The sequence below is a fragment of the Pleurodeles waltl genome, chromosome 12 (genome assembly GCF_031143425.1).
Source record: "Pleurodeles waltl isolate 20211129_DDA chromosome 12, aPleWal1.hap1.20221129, whole genome shotgun sequence".
Taxonomy (NCBI): Eukaryota; Metazoa; Chordata; class Amphibia; order Caudata; family Salamandridae; genus Pleurodeles; species Pleurodeles waltl.
Window position 1 is genome coordinate 202,754,515 of NC_090451.1, and position 8,061 is coordinate 202,762,575.

An 8,061-nucleotide genomic window follows, 5' to 3' on the forward strand; every position below is an offset into this window, starting at 1 on the left:
CCCCCCCCCAAAAAACCCTTTTTCTTTTTTTTGGAACCACAGTTTTTACATTTTTATGGTCAAACCTGCGAGAGCATGTGCTAGCGCATGCATCTCACTTTTGAGACACTGTTGCCAACATCAAACATTGGGTCTCACCTATACCCTCAGCTAACCCCTGCTTACCCCCTTGGTAGCTTGGCACGAGCAGTAGGCTTAACTTCAGAGTGCTAGGTGTAAAGTATTTGTACCACCACACACAGCAACTTAATGAAAACACTACAAAATGACACAACACAGGTTTAGAAAAATAGAAAATATTTATCTATACAAAACAAGACTAAAACGACAAAAATCCACAGTACACAAGTCAAGTTATTTAAAAAGCAAAAAGAGTCTTCATGTAGTTTTAAACACACACTAACACTGTTAGCGTGAAAATGTACCTGGGGTGCGTAAAAAATAATCCAGCACGGGTGAGTGTGTGTTAAAGGCTTGCGATGCGTAGATTTCACTCACGAGCGAGACCTTGCGTCGTTTCTCCTTTTGTCGGGTCGGGGCGCATCGTTTCGTCTCTCCGCAGGAGAGCGATGCACCGATCCAGTCAGCACTCTCGGGTCCGGGCAGGCCTTGCGGTGTTTTTACACACCCAGCGGTACTTGCGTCGGAAATCCGGCCGCACGATGATCTGAAAACCACGCAACGCAGGTTGCGAACTCCCAGCCTCCGTCAGCGATGCTGTGCGTTGTTTGTCCAGCTCCGTGCGTCGATTCTTCGATCGCGTTGCAGGCGAGCGTTGATTTTCAGCCACAAAGCCAGCAGCACGGCGATTTTTCGGAGTTGCATCGATCTTTTCCCAACAGGGCATTGTGTGCGTGGATTTCTTCCTCTTAGGCTGCCAGCCTCTCCTTTCAGGGTCCCAAGAACTGGATGGGGACCACAGGGCAGAGTAGGAGTCTCTCCAGAGACTCCATGTGCTGGCAGAGAGAATTCATTGCTGTCCCTGAGACTTCAAACAACAGGAGGCAAGTTCTAAATCAACCCCTTGGAGATCTTCACAAGATGGAAGGCACACAGAGTCCGGTCTTTGCCCTCTTTCTCTGGCAGAAGTAGAAACTGCAGGATAGCTCCACTAAGCAGTCACAGGCAGGGCAGCTCTTCTTCCTCAGCTCTTCAGCTCTTCTCCAGGCAGAGGTTCCTCTTGCTTTCCAGAAGTGTTCTAAAGTCTGTGTTTTTGGGTGCCCTTCTTATACTTGTTTTCTCCTTTGAAGTAGGCCTACTTCAAAGCAAAGTCTCTCTTGATTGTGAAATCCTGCTTTGCCCAGGCCAGGCCCCAGACACTCACCAGGGGGTTGGAGACTGCATTGTGTGAGGGCAGGCACAGCCCTTTCAGGTGTGAGTGACCACTCCTCCCCTCACTCCTAGCACAGATGGCTCATCAGGATATGCAGGCTACATCCCCAGCTCCATTTGTGTCACTGTCTAGTGTGAGGTGCAACCAGCCCAAATGTCAAACTGACCCAGACAGGGAATCCACAAACAGGCAGAGTCACAGAAATGGTAAAAGCAAGGAAATGCTCACTTTCTAAAGGTGGCATTTTCAAACACACAATCTTAAAATCAACTTTACTAAAAGATGTATTTTTAAATTTTGAGCTCAGAGACCCCAAATTCCACATGTCCATCCGCTCCCAAAGGGAATCTACACTTTAATCAGATTAGCCCCCATGTTAACCTATGAGAGGGACAGGCCTTGCAACAGCGAAAAACATATTTAGCAATATTTCACTGTCAGGATATATAAACACATTACTATATGACCTACCTTAACCATACACTGCACCCTGCCCTTGGGGCCTACCTTAGGAGTGCCTTACATGTAGGAAAAGGGAAGGTGTGGGCTTGGAAAGTGGGTACACTTGCCAAGTCGAATTTACAGTTAAAACTGCAGACACTGCAGTGGCAGGTCTGAGGCATGATTACAGAGCTACTTATGTGGGCCCACTAGTAGCATTTGATTTACAGGCCCTGGGTACCTCTAGTGTACTGTACTAGGGACTTACTAATAAATCAGACATGCCAATCATGGATAAGCCAATTACATACACATTTTGTAACAGAGCACTTGCACTTTAGCACTGGTTAGCAGTGGTAAAGTGCCCAGAGTAACAAAAACAGCAAAATCAGGGTCTAGCACACATCAACAACTTGGGAAACAGCGGCAAAAAGTTAAGGGAGACCACGCCAAGGATGAAAAGTCAAGCAGCTGTCAATCTCAAGGAGCGCACAAAAGCATTACTAATGACAACCCTGGCATAATATCTCACCAATCATATAATTTTGTCCCACTCCCGTGTTCTTCACCCTCCCTCACTTAGTCACACACTTCATGCTCTCCCCCTGAGTTGTCAACATGATGACGTCAGACCTTGTAGTGGCTGGCTGGAGCTCTTTCAGATGCTGTACATGTGCAGGCCCACAACAGCCCGCCAGGGCAGCAGCCAAGCCAAGCAGAATGATCAGAAATCAACCAACAGCCATTGGTGGTAACCGATGGGCAGACTCCTGACTTAGCAGGCACATCTGCTCTGTGCCCATTCCCTCACTTTCGTCCTTCCCCTCCTGTGCTAAGGCCAACATGTCATGGTATGAACAGTGTTCACTCAAGTGCAGTAGTGAAGGTAAGAAACAGTACGTCTCCGTTCAGTGATTGACCCAATGTACAAAATGCGAGCAGCCTGGTCGCAGCACTGAGCCGCCGGTTAGCGGCCCTGAGCTGCCCAGTCGCTGCCCTGAAGGCTCTGGTGGCGCGTGCAGTCCCGAGCTGCCTGATCACAGTTCTGTTTTGCATGCAGAAGGCCCAGTGCTACATCTGAGAACTCATGTTTTAGCAGGGGCGGTTCCTCCGTTTGGGCGGAGGAGCGTCACCCCGCCAACCGTGGCAGCTGCAAAACCTTTACCAAAAAAACAATAATAAGCTTAGTTTATTATCATTTACTGGTAAAGGGGCAGGGCCACGTAGGTGGGGAGCAGTGAGGGGGAGTGTACAGCACTCCCCTTCACTGCACATGTATGTTTGGCTGGCCTCCTCGGGCCAGCCAAACACACCTGCAGTAGGCTATCTCCAGCCAAGCAACACAGTTGCCGGGCTGGAGAAAGCCTGCACAGGCTCCCAGTCTGACTGCGAGCGCCCTGACTGGGTTTCTCCCAGCCAATCCTGACACTGCACTGAGCAGCATCGGGATTGGCCCCAGGGCAGGCTGGGAGCCTGTGCCTACAGCCTGCGATAAAGGAGAGGAGCGGCGCAGCGTGGCGGCGAGGGAAGGTGAGTGTTTTTTTAAAAATTAAATTAAATCAATGTTCATTCCCCTCCCCCCCAACATGCCGCCCTGCCCTTTCCGCGCACCCGAACCGCTGCTGTGTTTTAGAGATCAATAGAGCCCAGAGCTCTTGTTGCAGCTTGTTCTTTAGCTTTGAAAAGTACAGGACTGCGCAGTCACTGAAAATGTAGACACAATAAAATATCTGAGCCTCTCTCTGGAGTTTGATGTCTTTCTTATAAGTTGTTCTCCTGCCTCACTCAGCCCACAAAGTACTGTACAGAGGTGTCCTGACGGCTCATTCACCTTGCACTTTTTATGTGATCGGCCCTTCCACACTCCTTTCTCCAGACTTTGCCCCACTGTACATTCAGACTGGAATTCTAAGTTGAGGAGTTGTTTGTACTAAATAATTTGGACCAGTTTCCAGGGAGATTGCTTCAGTTGTCATTATTAGATTTTGTGTATTCTCATATATTATTGTAATTTCTATATTCATACTAGTCATCACTTCATTGCTACAATTATTCATGTACTGTGCAAATTGTAAATTGGCCTACTGTAAAACTACTGTTATTGTTACCTGTTTGTTACCTCTTCAATCAATGCCTCAAGCATCCACCTTGGTTATTTATCTCCCCTTATCTACATACCACACTACATATCACCCTTCTCCTATGAACAGTGTTTCTGCAAGAAATATCATGCTGCAGCCTGCTTGTGTCAAATACATTTCAACAGGCACCACCTTATTCTTATTATTTCTCTCTTCCTTTTCTCTCCCAGCAACAATTACTGGCTTACACTTGGAAGGTACAGATGCAGCAAAATCCAGTTGGTAATAAGAGATTTTCTACCATTCTATTTTCCCACATGTCTTCCGATAAAAAGTACCTCACTTGTGTGAATTGGCCCAGTGCCCATGACAGGATATGGATGCTAATATAAAAACAACATAAATGTATTATTTTCATGCACTAACGTCCTGAAGTGCAGCAGCTAGGTCAGGCCATCCTGAGATGGGAGAATGCAAATGATTCCACTCGAAGGAGGGTTTCTTGTCGTCCATGACCCTCCACAGGTCGCCAGATCATTGCACCTGTCTCTCACGTTTCCTCATCCATCACACTGCTAAGCTCTTTGTTCCACGATATCAATGCCTCTGTGGTCTCCACGCACAACATGGTGGAAACATTTCCCATGCAGGATCAAAACAAAGACAAGACACTTTCAACAAAAAAAACCTACATGGTGTAGTGAGCTACCCACGTAGCCAAGTGCTACAGCGCCCCACATAAGGGTAGTAAGTGCTATATATATATATATATATATATATATATATATATATATATATATATATATATATAAAATGCAATTCAGAATCAGACTGAATCACATCAATCTGTAGTCACTGAAAGGTGCCCAGTACCCTCTCAGTCTCTTGACAAGGTTGAGATCGAAAATGTCATTGAGAGGCTGAAAGTATTAGACCAGTGAGTGGGGGTGACCATAGGGACATGGGGAGGATGAAGGACTGGTATGGCAGCGGATAGATTATCAATGTGTCATGGCAGAGCTATGTTTGGTAGACTGAACTGTGGGCTAGTAAGTACTACCACCTGTTCGATGGAGGTGCAGTAGCCTGCCACAGCTATACGTGGCTCTCAGTAGTGTGGCTGAGGTGCTACATGTCAGACTTAAGAGCATTGCCAAAGATGTGTGTGGTGCTCAGCCATGGAACAGGAAATAATGCACAGTTTTATAGTCATAAACACCTGCAGTGTCATGAAGTGCTTACCAAATTTCAAGCTTAAATAGCATAGCCCGGCATAGCTATGATTGGAGTATACCTACCTGTTCCATTTGCATAGCTTAAGAGTGATGGCTTCTGTGAATCCTTATCACACAGATCTAAACACATAAAAGTATTCATTCTTTAAATTCCGGTAACCTTAGTTATGTTGTGTGCAGAACTGTTCTAAGGAATGCCTTGTTCCAAATCCAAATGCATCAGTCCTGTGTCAGCTCTGAGAAACCTCTTGTCTGTCATTCTAGATTTTCACTATAGACAGGAAAGGTGTTGGGAAGAAGAAATCACACGAGAAAGGAGTTGCTGAGAAAGACCATGAAAAAATTATAGAAAAAGCATGAGAACGAAGCAATCCTTTACCAGAAAGTGAGTGACATGTTTATGTCCAAAACATAATTGATTTTTCGTGAAGGAGGCACCTCTTCCACAAGCGTCAGTACTGAAACTGTTGAAGAAACTGACATAAGCAGTGATGCAGCAGTAAAGGAGGCTGCCCCTGAGTCTATAGAAGGTTGCATTGAATTAGAAAGTGATGGAGATCTTGAAGATAAGTTTCAAGAAGCCCCCATAGTTGAGGAAGCAACATGCGCTGATATGACTTTGACTGATTCAGCTAAAAAGGTTGATGAGACACAATGGTTTATAAGACCATCATATGAAAAATGTAATGCCTTTTTTAAGTTTCATCCCTGTCAAGCAGATGGTCTACGTTGGAATGCTAAAAAATGATATCAGCCAAAAAATGGGAAACCAAGGCAGTGGTTGACTTAATCACACAAAGCCAGAGCTTTTTTCTGTGTGGTATGTCTGGCTTTTAGCAAAAAGAAGGAAAGAAGTGCTTTCATTGATGTCTATTCTGATGAACGGCATATGCATGAAAAAATCGATGTGCACGAAGACAGCATCCTTCATCATAATAATTTTGAATCCTTCATGATGCGATCAAGAAACGTAGGTATATGTAGCCATCATCTTCAAAAGCACGCCTCGGTGAAACAAGAGCATGTGAAACAAAAAACATTGCATTCTAGAAAGAGTAGTTGAAATCATAAAACTGATTCGCAATAGAGGTCTGAGCAATCAAGCAACTACAGATGCAACTTACACCTTAGAAGATGAACCATTAGATAATGGCATTTAATTGAAACTTCTTCAGTATCTCAAAAAATGTGATCCCTTATAAAAAAGGTCACCTTGAAGAAGTCATAAAAAAGAGTGAAAAATTCCATGAGTTGCAGAGAGTGGTAAAGGACCTGGCAATCTGGTTACCCTGATTTCAACTGTTAACTCTCTCATAGGTATAATTTCCTCATTACTAAAATAAGAAATCAATTAAGCTGAAATGTTCACAATACAGCTGGATACGACACAGGACATACCCTTTGTAGATCAGTGCTCTATTATGATCAGATATGTGACCGATGCCCACAAATGCCTTGTATCTGTGATGAATTGTAGGCGAACTGGGAAGTGAACTGTTGTTTATTGCACTTGAATCCATGAACATTAATGTTGCAAATTGTGTTGGTAACTCGACAGATGTAGCATGTGGATTAGACTGGTCTGGAGTAGGGTGGATTAGATTGAACTGGAGGGAGGAGGAGAACTCGATTGGATTGGAGTGGGGTGGATTGGACTGAAGTGGGTGGGTTGGATTTGTGTGGGTTGGATTGAAGTGGGGTGGACTTGAGTGGGGTGAGCTGGATGGATTGGACTGAGTGGGGTGGGCTGAACTGGGGTGGGGTGGATTGGACTGGGATACAGTAGGATAGACTGGAGTAGCATGGCTAAGTAAAGAAAGCACCTGAGCAGATTCATGTGTGGTGCTACGCACATTTACTTAACCTTGTCATGATTGATGACACTAAAATCTTTATATCTGCAAAATCACTGTTTGGGCTGCTAAAGTCTTGTGCTGTATGTCTCAGGGAATCATACCTTCGTAGGAACGTGTAGGGAGACAAACGCATTCAAGCACAGTTCCAGTCCATCTCCACGATTGGAGAAATAAGATGGTGGGCCAAAGATGCAACACAAAAAGATGGTGGACAGAATGCTGAACACTGTCAAACATTCATCCCCAGTCACAGATCTGGGTTTAATCCATCATTATTTTGCTTGCCACGCCATTCTAGTTTGGACCAAGCTATATACAAATCAGTCTTGACCCTGCTCCTCATAGGAGCAATCCAGCCAAAACTGCCAAGTCAGGTTCTCCCTGGACTAGAAAACAAGCATCCTGGGACTAATTTCGGGGTATCATCCATCATAAGCCAGGCTAGCTTGAAACCAGTGGTATAGCGAGCACAGGTCCACGTCTGGCCATACCCTTCCCAAGCAAAAGATGTAGCACTGACAAAGATGTTTGGTTTATACAATGACCTAAGCCATGCCATGTACACTGAGGCTCTTCAAACTATGTAAGAGCTATCCTTGTCAGACAGCTTCAATGATGAGCTCAGATACAGAACTAATAACATTTGATACCATTTGAACTGCACATATGTATCTATTTATTTTTTGAAATACCACTCCTTTATCTCTGTACTTGCAAATGTAAGGTATGGATGTACTGTAGGCATATTGAATGGTAACTAAAACCACAGATTCTCTAAAGCAACGAGGTTGGGATTTCAGCTTCATAATAGATACAACAAACAAATGAATCAGATGGGCAAAAGGAAAACTGGATCAATTTGATAGTGAAATTGTTATTCCAGGCAACTTTACAGAGTTTCAAATATCAATGAGCAGTAAAGACCACAGCACACAATGTACAGAGCAGTGATACATAAATAGTAACTTCCAAGGTGTGTAGAGTTCGTTGGTGAATAAGGCACGTTAATGTCCCACGTTCTTAATAGAAAATCTTTTTATTTGAAAACGCAGTTTGCTTCATTGAGAGGGAACACGTGTTTCGTCACGCCAACACGTGTTTCGTCACGCAGGTGA